At 46.1% G+C, this 12,962-nt stretch overlaps 1 protein-coding gene and 1 pseudogene across 1 annotated transcript in view; one reads left to right on the plus strand and one right to left on the minus strand.

Moving 5' to 3' along the window:
- TAB3 (TGF-beta activated kinase 1 (MAP3K7) binding protein 3) overlaps window positions 1-12,962 on the plus strand; it is a 134,312-nt gene that overhangs the window by 46,086 nt on the left and 75,264 nt on the right. The window lies entirely within an intron of this gene.
- LOC136317819 (tRNA 2'-phosphotransferase 1-like) lies at window positions 676-8,733 on the minus strand (annotated as a pseudogene).

The raw sequence follows: 12,962 nt of genomic DNA on the forward strand, positions 1-12,962 counted from the left end.
TGGGGTAAATAAGGAAGATTTATAACACTGAGCAGTCTCTGCTGCTGCCTGCTACTTTTAGCAGCATCCTACAGAGGGATGGACCCCAGTCAGAACTAGCTAGACAGCAACCAAAAATGGAAGAGAACATAGCTGTGTCAACAGCCATTCTTGTCTGTGGCCTGTGATTTCAGAGTCCCACACAACTGCAAAAGCCAACTGCTTTCTGCAGCTCCACAGTGAAGCAGTTTAAAGAAGCTACAAAAAAAACAGAAGCCTTGGCGAGAGATATCACTGGACTCCTCCAGCACCTTCCTTTCTGCCCAGTAAATGAGAGCCAGAGCAGGGGTAAAGAGCACATCAACAACGTCAAACTCCTGCTCTGGCCAGAGAGCTTGCTTGCTTAGAGCGCAGGCCCAATACGCAGTGGTTGCCAGCTCAATCCCCGGTCAAGGCACATACAGGATCAGATCAATGTTTCTGTCTGTCTCTCTCTAGAAACAAGAAATTAAGAAAAAAAAAAAAAAGAATGTCAACCTCCCACCCAAACCTATTAAGAAGAGCTTAAGGAAGCCAACTCTCAAGTTGAATGACAGGAAGATGAGTCAGAGAACAGTGAAACGGCAAGAGCATAGCCTGGAAGAGATCACAGGCCACAGCTACTTCTCTTTTGTTGTTTTCAATCTAGAGCTTCTGTCACCTATGGTACTGGATCATCCTTCTGCCTCTGGAGCTGTGCTTGGGGCCACTCTGACCCTGTCTTTTCATTAGCAGGCAAGGAGAGGGTCCCTGAGGGAAGACCCGGTTGCAGGGCTCCTGGGAAGCAAGAGTCTATCGGCATTCCAATCTGGCCACATGTTCCTGATGACATCCGGACCCCCAGGCTGTCCTGGGGCAGGTGGATCTGCAGTGTTCCCGGGCAGGACAGGCCTGTGAGCAAGATGGACGGCCACTGCGGGCAGAGTGTGCCACAGGTGAGCATCGCGGACAGGGCCTGCGGGTCTCCAAGGGCAACAGCTCCAAGTCAGTTACCTGCAGTGTTACCAGCGGGAGAGTTCCTGCTAGTCCCGGGCTAGCAATCAAGAAAGAAGCCATAATCAACAGAGGAAGTGAAGCAGATTCAGAAGGAAAGTTTATTCAAGACTAAGTAGGAAAGCTCAGTGTCCAAGGTGGCGCACGCTGGATGGAGAACGGTGGCTCCCCGATGTACTGCGGGCGCCTGGCTTCTATGGTCCCACGCTTCCTTTCCCCCCTCCGGTGGGCTGGTGTTTCATGCAAGCGCAGTGCAGACACCTTTGTTCTTTGCATTCCCCTCAGTGGGCTGGCACTGGTTTGCACAGGCGCAGAGTGGATTTCTTTGTTCTCCATGTCCTTCTTTTGATGGGTTGGCTCTGATTGGCGCTGGCTAACAAGAGCTACACGTTCTAACACGCAACATATGCTTCATTAACATCTTAGTTCTCCACCCAAGAGTGTGTCTTTTCCCTGGGATGGGACTCAGGGTTAAGTGGCCTCCTATACATGGAGTGACTTTGATTGGCCTGGATGAGAGGACCAGGGCTGGGGTCCCCCTGCTTCAGGGCAAACTGCCGCTTCCCACTGTTGTCCACCATGGGAAGCACAGCTTCAGCTGAAAATCTGCGAAACCCAGGCAGCTGAAGGAGGGCGACTATGGACACAAACCTGTTGGCCCCATGGGAAGCCCCAGCTTCTGGGCCCATGTGCAAGACTCGGTCCGGTGCCGAGACCAGCTCAGCTGTGGGTGTGCACGAAAGGAAGGCGCTGCAGGACTTAAGAAAAAAACATACACAAGACACAACAGAGAAAAGATGGGTACAGGGGACTCCCAGCCTCTAGGACTGAGACCCCAGATCACTGCAGCCTCATCGTGTTTATTGGTCTCTTTGCTCATTAAGCAAATTAGCAGAGCCTGGGTTCACAGGAGCAGAGGAGGGTAATTAACTAATGTCTCTCAGGTATGTAAGGAAAAGGCCATAGGGATCAACTGTTTTCCTTTCAACAATCTTACCAGTGCTTGCAGGGACAGCGTTCTGCCCCCACGGGACCTGGCGTTCCAAAGTCTCCACAAAAGACTGTCTCAGGAACACAGTCTAATTCCCAGCCATTTTCCCACAGTCTGGTTCCTGGGGTCTGTGAGACCTTCTACCCCTGGGCTCTGCTGCTTCCTGGCTTCTTCCTCCGGAGGACCTCATGGCCAAGACAGACTCCCACTGCCTGGCAGCTGACCCTGCCCATGGTTACTGCTACATGTCATTGACAAGCAGCAAATAGACCGGAAGCCTACTAAATATAAGTGGGAGTCTGACAGCCCAAAACACCCCCAAAACCTGGCTTGCAAATGCCTATGATGATTAGAATCTCTGTAGGGAAGGCAAAATAATTTTCCCTCTACATTCCTAGGTTCTTGCCTTAGACACCCCTGTAATAAAAGACAGATTAACAGTAGAAAAACAAACAGAAGTTTAATAACATGTACATTTCCTGTATACATGGGAGAGCCCGAGGAAAACTGAGTATCTTCCTAAATGGTCCAAGCTACCACCTTAAATACCATCTCCACCTAAAGACAAGGGAGACGCTGGGGTAGGGGCTCAGTTACAGGAGGGTATCAGGCAAAGCCCAGCAAATAAGGGTAAGGTTGTTATGCAGATTGGAGTCATCCCCTTCTCCACTGATAAGAGTTTCTAGAAATTGAAAGTCATCCTTCTCTTCCTGCTATACAGAGAGGGATAGACTCACAAATGGAGTTTTCCTTTACAAATGTTAATGTCTCTTACAAAAGGATGGTTTCTACTTGGTTTTCAGAGCTTCTCCAGGTGTATGCTGTTTTTTAAAAATTATTAGCTGAACATAATCCTTTTGTCAAGGAGGCATATTTTGGAGTGGCCAATTCTGCTCCCCTTGGGCTCTGGCCGGGTGGTTCAATGGATAAAGTGTCGACCTGGCACACCAGAGGCTGCGGGTTCAGGACCCCCACCCGTAGGTCAGGGCACACAAGAGAAACAATCAATGAGTACACAACGAAATGTAAAAACTAAGGGGAACAATGACTTGATGCTTCTCTCTCTGTGATCAATGGAAAAATTAAAAACTAACAAAAAAAATACCACTTCACCCCTAAGCAGTGTTAGGACACCCAAGTTCCAGCAGGAAACCGGCTGCGAAAGCTGAATAATCCCCAAGAAAGGTCCACTGCAGGTGTGGCCATCATAATCAATGGAAATAAATAAACCTTCCAGAAGGCAGAGACTATAGCCATAGGGGACAATGGACAAGCGGCACCACTGTGGTACCTTTAAGAGAGCTGTCTGATGAGCTAAGGAATTTAATTGATAAGGAGCTTTTTCATTTCCAAGCTAGTAGGACTAATAATTGCCACGAACTGACGACTGCTGAGTGGTTCCGATTCTCCCTTTCCAGGATCAGCATTTCTTGTCACCTTCATTCTACTACACCATTATGTTGTAGATGGGGCACCTCACTTATCTTTTATCGACTGCAGATTCATAAGGAGATACATCTAAACCTGACATAGGGGATGACACATCACTCAGACATTCTGGCTGGATTGCCAGTGGCCATAGACAGGCAGGTTCCTATTGGATTCAGAGAATGGTGGGCCATTGTGTTTATTAGAGTCTCGCAATGGGATGAGCAGGTAGACAGGGAGAATGGCTCCTCTCTCTCTCCAATGACCCCTCCCGAGCAGGTAGGCAATCCATAATCTACAAGCTGCCACCCGGAGGGCAAGCTGCCACAGCCTTACAGACTATACACACGTGGCTCACGCACCAATCAGGCAAAGTACAAGGTGAGCAAGCCTAACACACTTGTGACACACTTGTTTGCCCAACACTGGCCTTTGAGATGTATGAGTATAGGAGAGGAAAAATAATTTTTCCTCTGCCCTTCTAGGTTCTTGGCTGACACCTGCACCCCCGTAATAAAAGATTAACAGGAGAAAAACAAAAGTTTAATTATATGTATACCTCCTGGAGATACACAGGAAAACTGACTAAATCCCCCAAATGGTCCCAGCCACTGACTTAATCATTGTCAGCTAAAGACAAGAGAAGTTGTTGGGGGTTGAAGGAGGACAATTATTCAGGTTGTCAGGAAAGCACAGTAAACAAGGATATGGTTGTTATGCAGATTTAAGTCCTGCCTTCTCCATTGATACAGAGATTTAGTCATTCCCCTCTTCCTAGTAAGTGGGAGAGACACCTTTACAAATGGAGATTTCCCTTACAAATGTAAATGTATCTTACAAATGGGCAACTTCTAGTCCTCCACTCAATTTCAGAGCTTCTGCTAGGTCTGCTCTTTCTTGAAAATAAGCAGCTCAAGATAATCAATAAGCCAAAGATGCGTATTTTCGGGTGGCAAATTCTGCTCCCTTTCAGTAGTTAGAAGATTGTACTTGGGAGTTCTCTCCCCTGGCAACAGGTATGTTCCATGTGTGTGCATAGATGTCTGTGTGACCAGAACGGCAATGGCTCAATGGCTAACAGTTTTCTCCCAGTGTTTGCCTCTTCTTTGAGTATGTGGCCACTGTAAAGCCAGTGGCCGCGGCCACCATCACAGCCGCCTGGCCCATGCAGGCTCTCATTGGATTCAGACAGTCGGTAAAGAAACAATGGAGCCAAGAACTGGTGGGCTGTTGGGCAGATAAAATGTATTATGCTCACTTTGTTAAAGAGGCCGTTGCCCAGGTGATATTAATGTGTGTTGAGAATTGTTGTAGCATGAGGCTTGGTTTTGGGATTAAGCCTTTCCCACCCTTTTTGATGTGGGGTGGTACAATCCAATCATGCCTCAGAGAAGTGACTTTGTATTAGGGACTTCCCTACTTTGTATATTGGATTAGAGGTTGTGAAGCTACAATATAGAATGAGGGCGGAACGAGAGTTAGCATGAGAGAGCAGAGAGAAGAGAGCCAGCAGCGGGAGGAGGCCACGTGGAGGAGGCCAGGAGAAGCAGCCAAGATGGCGGAGTGCTGAGTGAGATGCCAGTTTGTGTAGAGTTTGTATCTGGGATAAGGAAGAAGATGGGGAACAGAGGTGAATAAGTCTGGTGAGCTAGAAACCTTTGATTCTAGGAAACTCGGATAAGTCAGTAGCTTTGTGAGCACTGAATGCGACTGGGTTTTGGAGCCCAGTGTGTATTTTTACTTGCCCGCCGGGTGCAAAGCTAGAATTAAAGACTATGGCCCACCAGTTTTTGGCTCCATGGTTTCTTTACCGACTGTCCGAATACAATGGGAACCTGCATGGGCTGGAAGGTTGCTGTGATAGTGCCCCTGGCCGTGCCTGCTGGCTTTACATGGGCCATCATCTTTAATCGTAGCTTGCACCCAGCGGGCAAGTAAAAACACACACTGGGCTCCAAAACCCACTCATTCAGTGCTCACAAAACGACTGACTTATGTGAGTTTCTTAGAATCCAAGGTTTCTAGCTCACCAGCTTTATTTACCTCTGTTCCCCATCTCCTTCATTCTCCCTGAACAAACTCTGCACAAACTGGCTTCTCCTTCAGCACTCTGCTATCTCGGCTGCCTCTCCTTTCCAATACTAATTTCAGGAACCGAGAGAGCCCATGGTCTGCCTTATTTTATAGTGCAGAAATCAAAACCTTTAAGCCAATATACAAATAAGGAAGTCTCTGATACAAAGTCACTTATCTGAGGCATAATGGGATTCTTCATGAGAGTGCACAACCCCACATCATGCAACAGTAAAGGGAGTGGGGAAAAGTTTAGTGTTGAAAAGATCTTAGTATTAAAAAGGTGGGAAAGCCTTAGTCTTAAAACTAAGCCTTAGGCTATAATGACTTTGCAGGCTTATAGCCTGTCTCCCACACCCAATACAAACTATAAGTGAGGAAACCTATATATCATATTTACAAACTTATTTGACCAACAACACCATACTATCCTGGACTTTTATAGGAGAGATTTTATCGATCTTCTATACATGTTAATACTTATAGCTTAATTAATAATTATAGATCATAATCTAATTCCAGATACCATGAAGAAAATAAAGTATTTCTCAGCTTTGTATAAGAATGATAACTTCTTTAGTTTTGAGCAATATAAAATCTAAAATGTGATAGACAAATGGTTAATAACTATACCATATTATGGCCAATAGTCAAGGCCGTTGCCATGGCCATGAACATGCAGATTCTCATTGAATTCGGGCAGACGGTAAAGAAACAGTAGAGCCAAAAAACGGTGGGCCATTCCTTTATTAAAGTCTCACACCGGCCAACAAGCAAACACACAAGGCTCCCAAAGCCACTGACACTTTCTCTGGTTCCACAACTGGGAGAACCTTCTCCAGTTTCTCCTAGAATCAGAGGCCCCACCAGTCTCAGTAGGGCTCCAAAATCCCCTCAGCTCTGGTTTCCCATCTGCACACCTTCTCTCTCTCCGCACAAACTGGTTTCTTCAGCACTCTACATTTTCTCTGCAAACATGGCTTCTTTCTTCAGCAGTCTCCATTCTCTCTTCTTTCACTCTGCAAACATGGCTTCTTTCTCCCTCTTCTCCTTCTTCTCTCTCTTTTCAAAACTTTCTGGCATGAAAACTTCTCCTCCAGCAAACATTAGCAAAACAATGGCTGTTGGGCAGATAAAATATATTATGCTCACTTTGTTAAAGATGGCGCTGCCCACGTGGAAGCCAGTCGCCCAGGTGATAATATTAGTTGCCCTTCTTGCTTGGGATGGGCGTGATTATATTAATGTGTTTTGGGGAGGGCTTTCACATCAAAAGGTTTTAAAAAAGATCACATTGTTCTGGGAAGAGTGATTATGTTCTAGGAGGAGCCCATGCTGGAGGAGAGTAGAGAAAGGCCACGTGGAGGAGGAGAAGCAGCCAAGATGGTGGAGTGCTGCCTGACCTGTGGTGGCGCAGTGGATAAAGCGTTAACCTGGAAATGCTGAGGTCGCCGGTTTGAAACCCTGGGCTTGCCTGGTCAAGGCACATATGGGAGTTGATGCTTCCAGCTCCTCCCCCCTTCTCTCTCTCCTCTCTCTCCCTCTCTGTCTCTCTCTCTCTCCCTCTCCTCTCTAAAAATGAATAAAAAATAAAAAATAAAAAAAATAAAAAAAAAAAAAAGATGGTGGAATACTGAAGGAGAAGCCAGTGTGTGCAGAGTTTGTGCAGAGAGAAGGAGATGGGGAACAGAGGTGAATAAGGCTGGTGAGGTAGAAACCTTTGATCCTAGAAAAACTCAGATAAGTCAGTGGCTTTGGGAGCTCTGAACGGAAAAGGAAGTGTTTTCCCACTGTGTGTATTTCTTGCCCACTGGGTGCAAGCTAGGATAGAGATAATGGCCCACCAGTTCTTGGCTCCGTTGTTTCATTACTACTGTCCAAATCCAATGCAAACCTGCATGGGCCAGGCGGCTGTGATGGTGGCAGTGGCTACTGGTTTTACAATGGCCCTTCCCAAGCAGGAAGGTAATTTGCGATTTCACAGCCCACATATACCTGGCGCTGCCCAGTTCCCAGTGCAAACTATAAGTGATAAGTGAGCAAACATAGAAACCATATTTTACAAACTTATTTGACCACCATTGCATCCCCTTTGTTTGCTTTGCAATCCATACCACAGGCATTCCTGTGCAAGGAATGAGGTACATTATTCAAACAAATTACAGTAACAGCACAAATCATACAATTTCAACAATTACAAAGGTGCCCTTCACCATGTCTCTCTGAGCACTTTTTCTAGAGCGCAAAATGTCCTTGGAACTTCTGTCCAATGGGATGAAAAGCTTCCCAGTGAAGGAGGGCCACCACCTGAGCCCAATTCGCCCCCATCAGGGTCTGTCATATTATCCAAAAGTCACATGTCCACTCAACAAGAGAGCTGGTATCCCCTCTGGTTGCAGTCCAAGAGTCAGTCCAGCCTGACCAGGCGGTGGCGCAGTGGATAGAGCATCGGACTGGGATGCAGAGGACCCGGGTTCGAGATCCCGAGGTCGCCAGCTTGAGTGCAGGCTCATCTGGTTTGAGGAAAGCCCACCAGCTTGAACCCAAGGTCGCTGGCTCCAGCAGGGGGTTACTCGGTCTGCTGAAGGCCCGCGGTCAAGGCACATATGAGAAGGCAATCAATGAACAACTAAGGTGTTGCAACGCACAACAAAAAACTAATGATTGATGCTTCTCATCTCTCTCCGTTCCTGTCTGTCTGTCCCTGTCTATCCCTCTCTCTGACTCACTCTCTGTCTCTGTAAAAAATAAATAAATAAAATTAAAAAAAAAAAAAAAAAAAAAAAAAAAAGAGTCAGTCCACACACATGGGGCCTCAGGCCTCCCCCTTCATCTCTGCCGTCATGGCAGCTCTTCAGACACTGCCCCAAGGAGGAGCACAGGGCAGTGGTGGCCAACATTTCCACCTTTGCTCCAGAGCCATCCACCCCTATGTCCCACAATCACAGCAAACCTACCAGGAGCTTAGCAGGTACTCTTTGCTGCTGGGCTTTTACCTTCTGGAGTCTGTGGATGGCAACGTCAAAAACGCCTGACCCCGCCAACTCAGAGCTGCTCCGCCGGCACAGCTCCATCTTAGGCTCCTGTGGCTGCTGGCTTTTGTGAAGCTGAATCCAGAGTTGTTCCTCTAACAACTGCTTCTGCCAACGTTCAACTTCCAAGGAAAACTGCCACTCACAAACCTGATTGGCCTCCTTCTCCAGCACTCGCTCCTGTTCCAGGATCTGCATGTCTTTCTCCCGTGGCCATTCCAACTCCTTGTGCTGCTTGGTTTGCAGGCCTCAGGCAGCCTCTTCCATAGCCCTATTGGTTTCCTCTCTGAGGGCTGTAAAAAACAGCCAGCCCAAGGTCCCCAAAAGGACAGCCATGGGGAACCATAACAACAACCAGTCCTCTACCTCACCCATCAGGGGTGGTGGCAGCTCCATACCGATCTGATCCGAGTCCTGTCAACTACACCAGATGTATGACCAGTAGTCGCAGTTGTTGCAGCCATGTACATGCGGGTTCTCATTGAATTCAGACAGATGGTAAAGAAACAGTGGAGCCAAAAACTGGTGGGCCATTCCTTTATTCAAGTCTTGCACCAGTGGATAAGCAACACACAGGGAAAACACTGCCTTTTCACTCATTCAGAGCTCCTAAAGCCCTGACACATTCTCTAGTTCCACAACCAGGAGAATCTTCTCTGGTTTCTCCTAGAATCAAAGGCCACACCAGTCTCAGTAGGGCTCCCAACTCCCCTCAGCTCTGGTTCCCCCTCTGCACACCTTCTCTCTCTCTGCACAAACTGGCTTCTTCTTCAGGACTCTGCATTCTCTCTGCTCTCACTCTACAAATATGGCTTATTTTTTCCCCCCAAACTTTCTGGTACTAAAACCTCTCCTCCAGCAAACATTAGCAAAATAATGGCCCTTCCCAAGCAGGAAGGTAATTTCACAGACCACATACACCTGGTGCTGCCCAGCCCCCAATGCTAACTATAAGTGAGCAAACATAAAAATCATATTTCACAAACTTATTTGACGAACACTGTATTAACAACTCATTCAAATTTGTAAGAAAGACACCTAAAACCTGTAGTTAGGAGAATAAACAGTAAATTAATCCTTGAGGAAATACATATGGTGCAAGAAAATTACTTGAAAAATGTTTAACCTATACAGACATCAATGGAGTGATAATTAAACTGATCAAAGGATTTTATGTTATATCTAATAATTATATCTTCACAGCATTTTCTATATGAGAAAATAAGACTTGAAGAGGTTGAACACATCACCCAAGCCCTGGCTGGATAACTTGGTTGGTTGGAGCATCGTCCCAATGAACAGAGGTTGCTGGTTCAATCCCCGGTCAGGGTACATATAAGAACAGGTCAATGTTTCTCACTCTCTCTTTTTCTTTCCCTTGGATGATTTTTTTAAATCATCCAAGGTCACATACTTAGGAGGTGCTCAGAGCAGGATTTCAAACCCAGGGGTGTCTGACTACAGAGATTGAGTACTCTCAGCTATAAACTGTATTGTCTCCCATGCCAAAGAACATTTATTTATTTTTATTTATTTATTTTTATTAAAGACTTTATTTATTCATTATAGAGAGGGGAGAGAGAGAGAGAGAGAGAAGGGGGGAGGAGCAGGTAGCATCAACTCTCATATGTGCCTTGACCAGGCAAGCCCAGGGTTTTGAACTGGCAACCTCAGCATTTCCAGGTCGATGCTTTATCCACTGCGCCACCATAGGTCAGGCAGCCAAAGAACATTTATAATAATAACACAGAATACTAGAAAGACTGATAAAGAGGCTCTTTCATTACTGTCCAGTCTGTTCTCCGATATCTCACTACCTTTCCCTCGCTCTGTTCTGTATCATAGAAAACAAAACTTTCCAGGTTCATTTGCTTTCTGGCCTCTGTTGTTTTGCCCAGTGAATAGTACTTGCAGAAGATTGGAGAGCAAGAAGAGAGTTCAAAGCACTTTTCTCCCATTCACTTTGCTTCTTACACCATCTCTTCCATGGATCCAGCTTTTGTAAACCTCCCTTGATGGTCCCAGCTAGTACTAGACAGTTCTTTTTTTCTTTTCTTTTTTTTTTAATTTTTTTAATTTATTTTTAAAAATATTTTATTTATTGATTTTTAGAGAGAGAGGAGGGGGGGAGAGAGAGAGAGAGAGAGAGAGAGAGAGAGAAGGGGGAGGAGCAGGAAACATCAACTCCCATATGTGCCTTGACCAGGCAAGCCCAAGGTTTCGAACCGGCAACCTCAGTGTTCCAGGTCGACGCTTTATCCCACTGCGCCACCACAGGTCAGGCCTCTTTTTTTCTTTTTTCTTTTACTTACTGATTTTGGAGAGAGAGAGAAGGAGGACAAGGAGAGGGGGAGGGAGGAAGGGAGAGAGGGAGGGAGGAGGGAGAGAGAGAAATATATATATATATTTTTTTCATTTTTCTGAAGCTGGAAACAGGGAGAGACAGTCAGACAGACTCCCGCATGTGCCCGACCGGGATCCACCTGGCAGAGAGAGAAATATTGATATGTTGTTTCAACCATTTATGCAGTAAGTGGTTGATTTATTTATTTATTTGTTTGTTTGTTTGTTTTGTGTATGTGTGAGAGAATGAGAGAGAGAGAGAGAAAGAAAGGAGATGGGAAACATCAACTCGTAGTTGCAGCACTTTACTTGTTCATTGATTTCTTCTCATACTTGTGTTGATTGGAGGGAAGCTCAGGCCAAGCCAGTGACCTTTGGGCTCAAGCCAGTGACCTTTGGGCTCAAGCCAGCAACCATCATCATGCTGATGATCCGGAGTTCAAGCTGGTGAGCTTGCACTCAAGCTAGATCAGCCTGAGCTCAAGCCAGTGAACTCGGGGTTTCGAACCTGGGACCTCAGCATCCTAGGTTGACACTCTATCCACTGCACCACCACTGGTCAGGCTCCACCGCTTTTTTATCCACTCATCTACTGATAGACACTTGGGCTGCTTCCAAATCTTGGTTACTGTAAATAACACTGAAACAATCATAGGGGTGCATATATTCTTTTGAATTAGGGTTTTGAGCAAAATAGGACCATAAAAAAAGAGAAAAAAACTCCTAGATACAAACAACAGTGTCATAATTGCCAAGGGGGAGGTGAAGTGGAGGAGTATATACGGAGAATAAATGGTGATGAACGGAGATTTCACTTGGGAGGGGTAAACATACAATACGGTGTACAGAAGATGTGCTGTAGAATTGCACATCGAAACCTGTATAATTTTGTTAACCAGTGTTACCGCAATAAATTAAATTTAAAACAAGTTGTTTTTTTTTTAATTGAGAGTGCGTGCACGTGTGAAAGAGAGAGAGAGACAGACAGACAGGCAGGAAGGGATGAGTTGAGAAGCATCAATTCTTTGTTGAGGCACCTTAGTTGTTCATTGATTGCTCTCATATGTGCCTTGACCAGCACAGTGAATGACCCTTTGCTCAAGCCGGCAACCCTGGGGTTTCCAACCTGGGTCCTCAGCATCCCAGTCCGATGTTCTATCCACTGCTCCACCACCTAGTCAGGCAAAAAAAAATTCTTAATGGTAGACTCAGATGTGGGATATGCCATTTCTGCTCAAATTCCACTGGCCAAAGCAAGCCCTATGACCAAGTGTGATATCAATGAGGTAGATTCTGCTCCTAGATGAAGGCCCACCTGTAATTGGCCCTGTAAAGATGGCCCAGAGGAAGTGGCTAGCAAAGATCTCCAACAAGAATAAAATCTACCACAATAACCAATAGACATGAAATATGTTTGATATAATGATAAGGAAAGAATCTACAAAAAGATTTTACAGGCCCTGGCCGGTTGGCTCAGTGGTAGAGCGTCGGCCTGGCGTGCAGAAGTCCCGGGTTCGATTCCTGGCCAGGGCACACAGGAGAAGCGCCCATCTGCTTCTCCAACCCTCCCCCTCTCCTTCCTCTCTGTCTCTCTCTTCCCCTCCCGCAGCCAAGGATCCATTGGAGCAAAGGTGGCCCGGGCGCTGGGGATGGCTCCTTGGCCTCTGCCCCAGGCGCTAGAGTGGCTCTGGTAGCCTCAGAGTGACGCCCCGGAGGGCAGAGCATCGCCCCCTGGTGGGCGTGCCGGGTGGATCCCGGTTGGGCGCATGCGGGAGTCTGTCTGACTGTCTCTCCCCGTTTCCAGCTTCAGAAAAATACCAAAAAAAAAATAATAATAAAATAAATAAATAATAATAAAAAAAGATTTTACATATACTATTATGGTGGAGTCTGCTAGTGGTCTACCCAAACCCATTCTATTATGTTTCCTGGGCATATGAAGTTAGATAATTCTATTATGTTTCCTGGGCATATGAAGTTAGATATAATCATATAACTAAGTTCTAGTTAATGAAACGTCTTCCTACCTGGAAATAGTGTCAGATCCCATAGGTGACGTGTTTAGCCCTGCAGGACTTCCCCTT

Source organism: Saccopteryx bilineata, chromosome X (assembly GCF_036850765.1).
Source record: "Saccopteryx bilineata isolate mSacBil1 chromosome X, mSacBil1_pri_phased_curated, whole genome shotgun sequence".
In the NCBI taxonomy this organism is placed as follows: domain Eukaryota; kingdom Metazoa; phylum Chordata; class Mammalia; order Chiroptera; family Emballonuridae; genus Saccopteryx; species Saccopteryx bilineata.